We start from the raw sequence: 14,827 nt of genomic DNA, 5'->3' as shown, positions 1-14,827 counted from the left end.
ACGTCCATCGGCAGGTGAATGGATAAAGAAATAGTGGTACGTATACACAATGGAATGGTACATATATACTCAGCTACAAAAAAGAACACCTTTGAATCAGTTCTAGTGAGATGGATGAAACTAGAGCCTATTATACAGAGTGAAGTAAGCCAGAAAGAGAAACACCAATACAGTATATGAATGCATATATATGGAATTTAGAAAGATGGTAACAATGACCCTATATGCAAGACAGCCAAAGAGACACAGATTTAAAGAACAGACTTTTGGACTATGGGGGAGAAGGCGAGGGTGGGACGATATGAGAGAATGGCATTGAAACATGTATATTCAGTTCAGTTCAGTTCAGTCACTCAGTTGTGTCCAACTCTTTGCAACCCCATGAATCGTAGCACGCCAGGCCTCCCTGTCCATCACCAACCCCCTGAGTTTACTCAAACTCACGTCCATCCAGTTGGTGATGCCATCCAGCCATCTCATCCTCTGTCATCCCCTTCTCCTCCTGCCCCCAATCTCTCCCAGCACCAGGGTCTTTTCCAATGAGTCAACTCTTCATATGAGGTGGCCAAGTGGAGATTCAGCTTTAGCATCAGCCCTTCCAAAGAACACCCAGGACGATTACCATATGTAAAATAGATGACTAGTGCAAGTTCAATGCATGAAGCACAGCACTCAAAGCTGGTGCTCTGGGACAACCCAGAGGGATGGGGTGGGGAAGGAGGTGGGAGGAGGTTCAGGATGGTGGGACACATGTACACCCATGGCTGCTTCATGTTGATGTATGGCAAAACCCACCACAATATTGTATAGTAGCCTCCAATTAAAACAAATTAATTTATTTTTAAAAAGATGTCAGAATTGGAAAGCGAAAGTAAAATGACATAATTTTACAAAAAGAAAATCCTTAAGACTCAACCAAAAACCTACTAGGCCTAATTAATGAATTTAGTAAAGCTGCAGAATACAAAATTAGCATATAAAAATCAATAGCATATAATAGTCCTATTTTTATTTTGAGGAATCTCCATACTGTTTTCCACAGTGGTTGCATCAATTTATTTTCCCAGCACCAATGTACAAGTGTTCCCTTTTCTCCACATCCTCTCCAATATTTGTGACTTGTAGACTTGCTCTTGATGGCCATTCTGACCAGGTGTGAGGTGATATCTTTGTTGTTTTAATTTGCATTTCTCTAATAATTACTGATATTGAGCACCTTTTCATGTACCTGTTAGACATCTGTATGTCTTCTTTGGAAAAGTTTCCATTCAGGTCTTCTGCTTATTTATTGATTGGATTTTTGAGGATATTGAGTTGTATAAAATAATGAAATTCTGCCATTTGCAGCAACATGGATGGATGTAGAGAATATTATGCTTACTAAAGTAAATCAGAGCACTATAATGTATTATATTAATTATATGTAGAATCTAAAATTAATACAACTGAAAGTATATGCAATACAGAAACACTCATAGATATAAAAAACAAACTGTGGTTACCAAAGGGGAGAGGGAAGGGGGAGGGTCAAATTCAGTGTATGGGATTAAGAGTTACAAGCTATTCTATAAAATAGATAAGGAGTAAGGATATATTGTATAAAACAGTGAATTGTAGCCATTATCTTTAATAACTCTCAATGGAATATAATCTGCAAAAATACTGAATCACTATATTGTACACCTGAAATTAATATTACATTGTAAATCAAGTATAATTTAAAAATACAAAGAATAAGTAATATAAATTTATTAAAAGACACTAAGAATTGAAGTGAGATTAGAGATCCTGATGCAAATTAGCATCAGATAGTTTGACTCCCTACATGAGATATATGCAACTCAATGCAGAAAGAAAGAAGATGAAATTTAATCAGTTGAATGGAACAGTTAATTAGGTATATGCTCTGGAAAAATAAGAAGTTAGTGGCAATGAAATCATTCACCATAAGGTGTGATTAAATCATGGCAGAAGTGATGACTAAGGAAAAAAGTAAAGGTCCAGAGATAAGTGCCTTAATGATATTCCAGAAGAAATTCAGTGGGATGAATAAAGTTAATAGAACAGATAATGTTATCCTCACAGATTTTTTTGATATTTAACGTTCCAAAAATGGAGTTGCTTCTGATTTTCTGTCTCAAATTTATAGACCCCTTGAGACTGAGATCATGAAAGTGCTGGACTGGATGAAGCACAAGCTGGAATCAAGATTGCTGGGAGAAATATCAATAACCTCAGATAGGCAGATAACACCCCCCTTATGGCAGAAAGTGAAGAACTAAACAGCCTCTTGATGAAAGTGAAAGAGAAGAGTGAAAAGATTGGCTTAAAGCTCAACATGCAGAAAACTAAGATCATGGCATCTGGTCCCTTCACTTCATGGGAAATAGATGGGGAAATGACGGAAACAATGACAGACTTTATTTTCTTGGGCTCCAAAATCACTGCAGATGTTGACTGCAGTCATAAAATTAAAAGATGCTTGCTTGCTCCTTGGAAAAAAAGTTATGACCAACCTAGACAGAGTGTTAAAAAGCAGAAACATTACTTTGCCAAAAAAGGCCCGTCTAGTCAAAGCTATGGTTTTTCCAATAGTCATGTATGGATGCCAGAGTTGGACTATAAAGAAAGCTGAGGGCTGAAGAATTGATGCTTTTGAACTGTGGTGTTGGAGAAGGCTCTTGAGAGTCCCTTGGACTTCACGGAGATCCAACCAGTCCATCCTAAAGGAAATCAGTCCTGAATATTCATTGGAAGGACTGATGCTGAAGCTGAAACTCCAATACTTTGGCCACCTGATGTGAGAACTGATTCGTTTGTAAAGACCCTGATGTTGAGAAAGATTGAAGGTGGGAGGAGAAGGGGATGACAGAGGATGAGAAGGTTGGATGGTATCACTGACTCAATGAACATGAGTTTGACTAAGCTCCAGGAGTTGGTGATGGACAGGAAGACCTGGTGTGCTGCAGTACATGGGGATGCAAAGAGTCAGACATGACTGAGTGACTGAACTGAACTGAACTGAGGCTGAGATACATTTTTCTGTACTTTTACTCTTAATTCTCATCCTTGTATGGCACATTGAGAACTCTAAAATATGTTCATTGAGTTAGGTTAGGGAAGGGAGGGAAGAAGGAGAGAAAAATAAGCAGAAGTCTTTATATATCCTAATTAATATATTCACTGTTATTTTTATTGCAGGGAAGAGTTCATTATATCAATTGCTATTTTGACTTAGTGCAGTTTAAAAATTAATTTTTAACTCATCTCATTATTATCTTTCAACTTTATGAAATGAAAAGACAGTAAGAAAAGACTGAAAGACAGGAAGAATTGGAAGCTGAATTTTAATTCATAAATTATGAACACAATTTGCCATTAATTTATTATTTGATATTCACCAACAATCTATATAGAAATAATATTTTTTTCACATTTAATTATTGTCTAAAATTAGATTAAAATATTTTATGGGCTGTCTGTGAGAATTAAAAAGTATTTGAGGGACTTTCCTGGTAGTCCAGTGATTAAGAATCCACCTTGCAGTGCAGGGGACATGGGTTTGATTCTGGTCAGGGAACTAAGATCCCACATGCCACAGAGCAACTAAGCCTCTTTGCCACAACTACTGAGCCTGTGGGCTGCAACAGAAGATCTCTTGTGCCAAAACTAAGACCCAACACAGCCAAATAAATATTTTAAAATTATTTGAATATAATTTAACTGTAGAATGTTCTATAAATGTTGTATTAATTACTTGTCCTATGATCTTGCTCTATTTCTTCTGCTTTTTTTTTAATTCATATACTTTGTCTTTTTAGAGTAGCTTTAAGTGATAGAAAAATTGAACAGAAAGTGCAGATAGTTCCCATATATCTCATCTAGACTTCTGAGTTTCAGGAATTATGAATAAAGCTGCTATAAACGTTTATTAGTGGGTTTTTTATGGACATAAGTTATCAAGTCATTTAGATGAGTGAATCAAGGGGTGTAATCATTGTATTATATGCTGAGGTTGCTTAAATTTTAAAAAGCTGTTTAACTGTCTTCTAAAGTACCTTTTTGCATTCCTACCATCTATGAACCAGAGTGCCTGTATTTCCACACCCTCATCAGCACTGGATGCTGTCAGTAATTTGGATTTGAGTCATTCTAATAATCGTGTAATGACTGTTCATTGTTGCTGTTATTTGGAATTTCCAACCCAGAATATTCATTGGAAGAACTGAGGCTAAGGCTGAATCTGTGGTACTTTGGCCACCTGATGTGAAGAGCGGACCCATTGGAAAAGACTCTGATGCTGGAAAAGATTAAGGGCGGGAGGATAAGGGGATGACAGAGGATGAGATGGTTGGATGGCATCACAGACTCAGTGGAGATGAATTTGAGCAAGCTCCAGGAGATAGTGAAGGACAGGGAAGTCTGGCGTGCTGTAGTCCATGGGGTCAAAAGAGTTGGACACGACTGAGGGACTAAACAACAACAAAGACATCTGATGTTGAACACTTTTTATATATATATTTGCCATGTTGTATATCTTTACTCGAGAGGTCAGTTCAGATATTTTGCTCATTTAAAAATTGGATTACGTATTTTCTTATCTTGGGTTTTAAGAGTTCTTTGTATATTTTGAACACAGCTCCTTTACTAAATATGTGCTTTGAAAAATTTTTCTTCCATTCTGTACTTTATCTTTCTCATTCTCTTACATCTTTCACAGTCTAGTTTTTAATAAAGTCCAGCTCATTGATTTTTTTTTGGTGTGTGTGTGTATGTGTGTATTGTGCTTTTGGTGGTGTACCTAAAAATTATTGCCAAATCTGTTATACATTTAGGTCTAGGATTCATTTTGAGGCAATTTTTTGGAAAGGTTTAAAGTCTGTGTTTAGATTTATGTATTTTCATTTGGATGTCCAGTTGTTTCAGCTCCATTTGTTGAAAAGCCTCTTTCCCCTTTGAATGGCCTTTGTTGTTTGGTCAAAGAGCAGCTGTCTCTGTTTGTAGGGGTGCCTCTCTTATGATTCTACCTATGCTTTTGGTTCCCTCTCAGGAGAGTTCTCACCTCTTCTGTGGAGACTTATTTCTGGGGTACTGAGCATCCGGTGCCTTTTTCTGATGTCCATAGCCATTTGGAGTAACATGAATTATCTTCCCCTTCAGACCATTATTTAATTAACAGAATGTGGTAACTAGATACCTTATCAAAAATGTTGTCTTTTGGATAAAGAAGATGTAGTACATATATACAATGAAATATTATTCAGCCAAAAAAGGAAAGAAACTGGATCATTTATAGTGATGTGGATGAACCTAGAATCTGTCATACAGAGTGAAGTAAGTCAAAAAGAGAAAAGCAAACATTGTATTTTAATGCATATATATGGAAAGAATTTGCCTGCAATGCAGGAGACACAGTCAATGCAAGATCCATCCCTGGGTGGGGAAGATTCCTTGGAAAAGGAAATGGCAGCCCTCTCCAGTAATCTTGACTGAGAAACTCATGGACAGATGAGTCTAGTGGGTTAAATTCCATGGGGTCTCAAAGAGTTGGACAGGAGTGAGTGACTAAGTGTGCGTGCATAGAATCTAGAAAAATGGTGCTGATGAATCTATTGACAGGGCAGGAATAGAGGCAAAGAAGTAGAGAATAAACTTGTGGACATGGAGGTGGGGGGAAGGAGGGAGCTCTATGTCAGTGCTCTGTGATGACCAAGAGGAGTGGTATGGGGAGGGGTGGGACAGGGGCTCAAGAGGGAGGGGATGTGCTTATACATATAGCTGATTCATGTTGTACAGCAGAAACTAGCAACATTATAAAGAAATTATACTCCAATTAAAAAAATTTTTTTAAATTTCTCTTCTTTACTTTTTTGATTATTTACTCCCATACAACATAGTATTTTATTCTGCTATTTAGCTTAAAGTACCCTGAGTCAGGTCAATAGACTTCCCTGGTGGCTCAGATGGTAAAGCATCTACCTACAATGCGGGAGACCCAGGTTCAATCCCTGGGTTGGGAAGATCTCCAGGAGAAGGAAATGGCAACCCACTCCGGTATTCTTGCCTGGAAAATCCCATGGATGGAGGAACCTGGTAGGCTATAGTCCATGGGGTTGCAGAGAGTCAGACATGACTGAGCGACTTCACTTTCACCCTGAGTCAGGGCTTCCCAGGTGACACTAGTAGTAAAGAACACACCTGCCAATGCAGGAGACATAACAGACCTGGGCTTGATCCATGGGTCGGGAAGATCCCCTGGAGGAGGGTATGGGAACCCACTCCAGTATTCTTGCCTGGAGAATCCCATGGACAGAGGAGCTTGGGGAGCTACAGTCCATAGGGTCACATAGAGTTGAATGAGACTGAAGCAACTTAGCAGGCAAGCATGCACCCTGGGTGGGGAAAATCCCCTGGAGAAGGGAATGGAAAACTACTCCAGAGTTCTTGCCTGGAGAATCCCATGGACAGAGGAGCGTGATGGCTCCATGGGGTCACACAGAGTCAGACACGATTGAGCGACTAACACTTTCACATGATCTAATTATGATATCTATTTTTGTAGCATAGTCTAAATAAACTTCTCTCACAATTTTGCAAAAAGCAAGCAATGGTTTTATACCTTGATACCTAAAATACAAAGACCTTCATTATTTATATCAACTCTACAAATATAAAGTCTTCCATGGGAAAGGTACTCTAGCATATGTTGTTAAGTCCAACTCTGTGACTCTATGGACTGTAGATATCAGGCTTCTCTGTCTTCCACTATCTTCTGAGTTTGCTCAAATTCATGTCCATTGAATCAGTGATGCCATCCAACCATCTCATCCTCTGTCGTCCCCTTTTCTTCCTGCCTTCAATCTTTCCCAGAATCATGGTCTTTTTAATGAGTCAGTGGCCAAAATATTAGAACTTCAGCTTCTTCAATAGAGCTTCCAATGAATATTAAGGACTAACTTCCTTTAGGATCGATTGGTTTGATCTCCATGCAGTCCAAGGAACTCTCAAGAGTCTTCTCCAGCGCCATAATTTAAAAGTATCTATTCTTCAGCACTTGGCCTTCTTTGTGGTCCAGCTCTCACATCTGTACATGATTACTAGAAAAGCCATAGCTTTGACTATATAGACCTTTGTCAGCAAAGTGATGTATCTGCTTTTTAATATGATGTCTAGCTTTGTCATGGCTTTCCTTCTAAGGAGCAAGTTTGGAGCCCAAGAAAATAAAATCTGTTACTGCTCTCACTTTTTGCCCTCTATTTGCCATGAAATGATGGAACTGGATTCCATGATCTTAGTTTTTTTAGTGTTAAGTTTTAAGCTAGCTTTTTCACTCTCATCAAGTGGCTCTTTAGGTCCTCTTTACTTTCTGCCATTAGGTTGCTCAGTGGTAAAGAATCTGCCTGCCAATGCAGGAGATGCAGGAGACATGAGTTTGATCCCTGGGTCAGGAAGATCCCCTGGAGAAGGAAATGGCAACCTATTCCAGTATTCTTGCCGAGGAAATTATATGGACAGAGGAGCTGGAGGGCTACTGTCTATGGGGTCTCAAAAGAGGTGGACAAGTCTTAGTGACTAAACAACAACAAAAACAGCAACTACCCTATACAATCTTCATTTCCCCTTCATGGATCACAGACTTATTGTGGTGAAGGGGCTTGCATCACTCAATGAAACTCTGATCCATGCCATTCAGGACCATCCTAGATAGACGGGTTATAGTGAAGAGTTTTGACAAAACATGGTCCACGGGAGAAGTAAATGGCAACCCACTCCAGTATTCTTGCCTGAAAACTCCATGGACAGTATGAAAAGGCCAAAAATTTATGTTATAGAAGATATAAATATGAATAAGACATGGTCTTTCCATGAAGTATCTTATGTTCTAATTTAATAGATACTTTAGTGTAACTAACCTAACTATAAATTAACAACATAGAAGTAGATTTCTATTAAAGATGCCTATATAATTCCACAGTTTTTAAGAGACTAAAATAAATGATCCCTACAGAAATCTGTGATTTAAGGGGAAATATAAATAAATGTTTTAATTTCTAATTCATAATGTAATCATAACTTGCCTTTTTAAATGTAATGTTACTAAAATGATTTTAAAAAAGCATTTCTGTTTCTAGAATTGGGTTCCCCTGTTGGCTCAGTCGCTTGGGAATCTTTTTAAGGCAGTGATGAAAAATTTTGTCCAGAACCTCACTGTCATTCTTGTAAAAGGTATTGATTTTGGTCAGTGTTTTGTTTCTGGTTACTTAGGACCTCCTCTGGCAGCTCTGTTTCCAGGGCCATATTTCTAGCTGTGATGACTTCATCTCTGCCATCTTTATGGATTTCAATTGATTTTTCCACTGCAGTGGCATTTGCCCTGGTTTGGTACAGGAGGAAATCTTAACATTCTGGATCTCTTTACAAGTTAAAGAGTCATAGAAAACCAGATCTTATCAGCAGAATTTGACAGTGAGACTCTGGAAATAGAGCAGAAAGGTGGAGGAAGGTAAGAGAATTAAAGCAATAAACTGAATATGTGAAGGACTATGTGAATGGTCCTCAGTCAATAAGGTGTTCCACAGAAAGAGAACTAGAGATACAAGTAGAGTGGCAAAGGCAAGATGTTTACATGGCTATTTTGTTGATTCTTTTGCAACTGACTTTGTACTTCTCTGGTAAACCTGAATGGGCTTATGTTAGAAAATTTAAATTTAAATTAAAGGAGCTCAGGTAGAAGTTTATGGAGGCAGAGAGTGCTTTTCAGTATTAATTATTCTTAAGAATTTCCAAAATTCAGATTCTCATGTTCTACTAGAGAAACTGTGAATCAACGTCTGGGCTGAAACTAAGGAATCTGGAGTAGAAGCAAGTATAGTAGGTGATATTGAGGTGGGCGTTTGCTGATTACTCTTTAAGAAAGACTGGAAAACTGGTCATCCAAAGTTGAATACAAAATTGTTAACTTGCTCTTTTGGTGACTCTGTGATACACAGTTCTTTGGTTTACATATATTGAGAAAATGTTGTATAATCCTAGTCTAATTACATAGTTCACACTAATTGGATATTTTTGTACTCAAGACCATATTTCTCTAACCACCTCCTTTGCTCTGTCAATGGTAATTTGAATCCAGATCACAAGAAATCGTGCCAAGCACTTCTTAGCCACCATACAGTCTTTTAGCTTTAATAGAAATGTAATTCGACTATCAAAATATGCTTTACAAAACTATTCAGTTCTATGCCTTTAGGCTCCCATTTCTGTGCCTATTGTTGTTTGTTGTTGTTGTTTAGCCTCTAAGTTGTGCCTGCTCTTTTGCAACACCATGTACCATAGCCTGCCCGGCTCCTCTGTCTGTGGGATTCTCCAAGCAAGCATAGTGGAGTGGGTTGCCATACTTTTTCAGGAGATCTTCCTGACCCAGGGATCAAACCGGCATCTCCTACATTGGCAGGCAGATTCTTTATTACTGAGTCACCTGGGAAGGGCAGGCCTACTCTTACATAACTTCTTTTTTTATATAATTAATGCAAATCTAAACATTTTCTGCCCAATTTATAATACTAATTAAGTAAATTTGTATTCATGCTAAAACCAAAATCAAATAAAAATAAAAACTAGAAAAAAATAAGTAAATGAAATATTACAAAACTCACATGTCTATGTATAGCAAATACTGTAGCAAATACCTACTTGCTGTGGATTCCTGCATGTATTAAAAATCTTAATATTCAAATATTTGTAGTCCCTTTAAAATCATTGGCTTTAGTTTGGTAGATACAACAGCAAGTATCTCTAAGTACACCAATTGTCTCCACAAGCATAACCTGTCAAATTTTCAGCTTTCCAGAACATTTGCAATCTGATGCTGGTGCACATTATATTGAATGAAAAACCATTCAAAGTGGCTAATATTTAAAGAATATGATGGATCTCCACGCGTCCAACCACACCTAGGTGCCTGGTATTGTTGGCCTTTGGTATGACCGCCTCAAAAATACACAAAAGAAATGTTTGACCCTACCTTTCTCACTTCCTCTTGTTCCATTCAACATGTACTTAAGAATAATTCCTGAACTGGTGCTGTCTTGATTCCTTTTTATTTTCTTGTAGTTACTCTCTTGTGTATCCCATATAGGCTATTCCATGAATTTAAACCCCACCTAGTAATATTTACAAAATAATTCCTTAGCTTTAAACTATATTCTTCCTGAAACTGCCACTTAAGGGTACAGTTTCTGCCACTGATTGCCAAAAGTAAATTACTTTTTCCAATACATTCTGTAAATCATGGCTGTTTAATTTACTTATAATTTCAGGAATTATTTTATCATGGTTTAGCTCTCTGTTTCTATAATATGAATGCCTGAATATGTTTTCTTAAAATGTTCTTTCACCTCATCCCATTTTATTTTTTTCAGAAGTTCAAAATTGCAAAATATTTAGTTTTGCATAAACAGTATGACAGGTTTTTATATATGCATTTAGTTGCCCAATATTTCTCTTTACAAACTATGTTACCTTAATATACCTAATTGAGAAGAAATCTCCAAGAAGTACACATTTAGAACATGACTGTAACATTTACATAGTCATACTTGCATTTGTGTTACTTCATTTCTCCCTGCTTCCTCTTCAAAAGAAAATTTAGTCTTAATTCTAAAGCCATTGTTGCTAACTGTGATGATGCATGTCCAATGAATAACAGTACTAATGTGACAGTTAAAGTGACAGTTATCCCCATGTCCAAGTTTGTAAATTTCCATTCTGATTTGCTTCTCTACCTTTAAGCTAAATACACTGCTTCTTGGCCAATTTCATAGATCCTTACAGCTTTTCCTTTCAATATCTTCTGCAGTAGAATCTTACTTTTTTCCAGAAATTTCTTTCTCCTTTCCCTAAAGCCCTTTTAGACTACCCAAGAAGCAATACAGTAACATCAAGAGTGGTTGAGGTGTTAAAAGCCCTGGCAAGTGCTGGTCACGCTGTGGTTGGAAAATTCTGTTCAGAGGAGTGTACAGTGAGTGAACATGTTAGCGACACCTTTATATATTTAGAGTGTGTTGACCAGATGTGTGACACTTAAATTAAAAATAACCACAGAAAAAAATCCAGTAATCTTTCAGAAAAAAAAAAATACATGTGTCATATCAGAATGCAGATGGTTTATTTATTTAATAATTACATAGCAAATTTTTTTAGCAGTCAATAGAAAAAAAGACTTCCAGAGAGCACTTTATCAGAACTCAGTTTTTATGTCTTAAAAATTTATATTTAAAATGTTTATTTGTTTATTTTTGGCGGCGCTGAGCGTTTGTTGCTCTGCGGGCTTTTCTCTAATGGCGGCGAGCGGGGACTACTCTTCGTTGCAGCGTTCAGGCTTCTCATCGCGGTGGCTTCTCTTGTTGCGGAGCACAGGCTCTAGGGCAGGCGGGCTTCAGAAGTTGTGGCTCTGGGTTCTAGAGCACAGGCTCAGCAGTTCTGGCGCATGGCCTTTGTCGTTTCTAGGCATGTAGGATCTTCCTGGATTAGGGTTTTACTTGTGTCTCCTGCGTTGGCCGGCAGATTCTTTCCTACTGAGCCACCAGGGAAGTCCCTTTATGTCTTAATGAATAAATTTTTTAAGCTATCTATATCCTAGGTAACACTGTGTAGAGTAGCAGGATATGATCCACATTGTGTTCCACTGTTAATGGTCAGAAAATACCAAGCATTTAAAGGGACAGATTGTACGCATTGCTGGGACTTATCCATCAAGAAGGAAAATATTAAATAATTTGTCTGTTTTTTTCCCTCTCACCTTCTGATTTCTTGGTAATATCTTCCAAGAGCTTAAACCAGCCAGAAACCAGAAGGCAAGAAAGCCTGAATGATGTAATTTTTAGACTTTAGCTTCCAGGGGCACAGAGTCCAGCAAAGATGCTTGGAAATGGATGTGGAAGGGGTGTTCTGAAAAAAGATGTTAGAACCGTAGCTTCTGGTGGCAGAATACTAGAAGTTTCATGGGGAAGATTTTGTGTGCCTTGCAATACTGGTCAGGGTCTAGGCAGATAAACAAAGCCCAGGCCAGATCATTCAATAGAGTGAACTTAATGCAGAGAAATAGTTACAAAGCAGTTGCAGGGTTGAAAGACAAACAGGAGAAAGACAGTCCAGAGATGAGTAAAACAGAAAGATGGGACCATTCCCAGGGCTGAAGGAGCCAAGGGAGCACGTGGGCCCCCAGAGCCACTTGAGGAGACCTGAGACCACAGTGGACACTATCTGGTGGGAAGCTGTTGCTGTTTGCAGGAGTTAAAGCCACATGACAGGTGTAGCCACTGCAGGAGATGTAGCCTGAAGCAAAGAGAGAAAAGCAAAAACACCAGGCTTCTCCCCCACTTCTCACCTTCCAAATATCAAGCCAATTCCTCCCATTGATTGAACTGGAAGCTGGTTCACATGGAAACCGTGAAATGTATGTTGCAAGAATCAGCACCTGAGTTAGGAGCAAAGCATGGGGAAGGCTAAGGAGGATGAAAGGGATAGTGACTGATGCAGGATAAAAGAAACCAGGTCTTCCGAGGACATAGGACCAGAGTGTTTTGCAAGAGATGCTTCTTATACCCAAATGGAAGTATGACTTAACAGAGATTCACTGAACCTGTCTTGTCTAATCTATATGTCAGCTTCTTTACTGTAAATGTGGGTAAGGTCACTCGGATTAATTATCAATACGGAACCATGTGTAGAAGGGTTCAATAATTAGGAGGTGGGTTTGCAAACATGTCTTGTAAAGAAAGAATTGGGAATAATTTATTCAGTATACTGACATGAGAGATACAAGTCTCTAATCACTTATCTACAATGTGTGCATGTTAAGTTGCTTCAGTCATGTCTGACTCTGTGTGACCCTATGGACTGTAACCCACCAGGCTCCTCTGTCCATGGGATTCTCCAGGCAAGAATACTGGAGTGGGCTGCCATGCCCTCCTCCAGAGGATCTTCCTGACTCAGGGATCAAACCTGTGTCTCCTGCTTTGCAGGCAGATTCTTTACCACTGAGCCACCAGGGAAGCCCTCTGCAATGCTTAAAACCAACATATTTATAAAGCAAAATATTTTTATAAGTTTGGTGCCAAAATATGAACTAAATATGTTTTTTGTTTGATGCATTTTTCTGAGGAAATATTGATGTGCTTGGTTATAAGGTGAACCACCAAATTCCATTGGCACTGTTAATTTGTATATGTATATGTACATACTATATTTTAAAGTGCAAAACTGTGAATCTTAAATTATACTTCTCCCCAAGGATTTTGGATACAAAATTAGAGACTATATTTATATCTTAAACAGCATTTAATTTTCCATTTTAACTCTTTAAAGAAATGGCAAGAAAACACCATATAAAAGAACAATCTCTCATGTGTTCTGCTTGATTTTCCTGTCTCTGTCTATCTTTTTCTCTCTTTGGTTTCTATTGGTGTCACCTGCTTAACCATACTGGTGATATTTAATGTTAACCTGGATTAGAATAACATTTCTTTATTTTTAAAAGCACCTTACTGTTATTTGTAAAATAAGTTTTCACTTCAGATTGTGTTCCTGCTAAAACTGACATTTAAGTACAGTATAGTCTTGCTAAGAATAGGTGGCTTTTAAATCATGACTGTTTGATTCACATTTTCTTCTGGAATTATTTTTGCCACATCCCTGCTTTTTTTTCCTCTCATGTGAATTGGCTGTCTTGAAGACTTTCTGTTCTCCTCACTGTTCTGTCATAATACTAGTTCAGGAGGAAGTTCATTTTAGTTCAGTCACTTAGTCGGGTCTGATTGTTTGTGACCCCATGGACCGCAGCATGCCAGGCCTCTTTGTCCATCACCAACTCCTGGAACTTACTCAAACTCATGGCCATCGAGTTGGTGATGGCATCCAACCATCTCATCCTCTGTCACCCCTTCTCCTCCTGCCTTCAATCTTTCCCAGCATCAGGGTCTTTTCAAATGAGTCAGTTCTTCTCATCAGATGGCCAAAATATTGGAGTTTCAGCTTCAGCATCCAGTCCTTCCAATGAATATTCAGGACTGATTTCCTTTAGGATTGACTGGTTGGATCTCCTTGCAGTCCAAGGGACTCTCAGGAGTCTTCTCCAATACCACAGTTCAAAAGCATCAATTCTTCAGCACTCAGCTTTCTTTATAGTCCAACTCACATCCATACATGACTACTGGAAAAACTATAGCCTTGACTAGACGGACCTTTGTTGACAAAGTAATGTCTCTGCTTTTTAATATGCTGTCTAGGTTGGGCATAACTTTCCTTCCAAGGAGTAAGTGTCTTTTAATTTCATGGCTGCAATCACCATCTGCAGTGATTTTGGAGCCCCTAAAAATAAAGTCTGACACTGTTTCCACTGTTTTCCCATCTATTTGCCATGAAGTGACGGGACTGGATGCCATGATGTTAGTTTTCTGAATGTTGAGCTTTAAGCCAACTTTTTCACTCTCCTCTTTCACATTCATCATAAGGCTCTTTAGTTCTTCATCACTTGGAGGAAGTTAGGGAGAAACAATTCCTTTTACAAAGTTGTGTATAAACAGGACCCCCAATTATGTCTGTACGGTATTAACACCTTTGCCCATAAGCAGCTTCAGAGTTATTCTTTTGTGTCTTCACTTGTTCATTATTTCCATCTACAAAATACTTTTATACACTCTATCAGAAGAAAATTCAGGTTAAAAGTTTTTATGTAAAATGCAAGTCTAGTATTTACACTCTAATCAATTGATGCTTTATGATCCTCATGTTTGTGTGTGTGTGTGTGTGTGTGTGTGTTTGGCTCTTA

The sequence above is a fragment of the Bos taurus genome, chromosome 5, assembly GCF_002263795.3.
Source record: "Bos taurus isolate L1 Dominette 01449 registration number 42190680 breed Hereford chromosome 5, ARS-UCD2.0, whole genome shotgun sequence".
Taxonomy (NCBI): Eukaryota; Metazoa; Chordata; class Mammalia; order Artiodactyla; family Bovidae; genus Bos; species Bos taurus.
Note: the sequence above shows the minus strand (reverse complement) of the source record.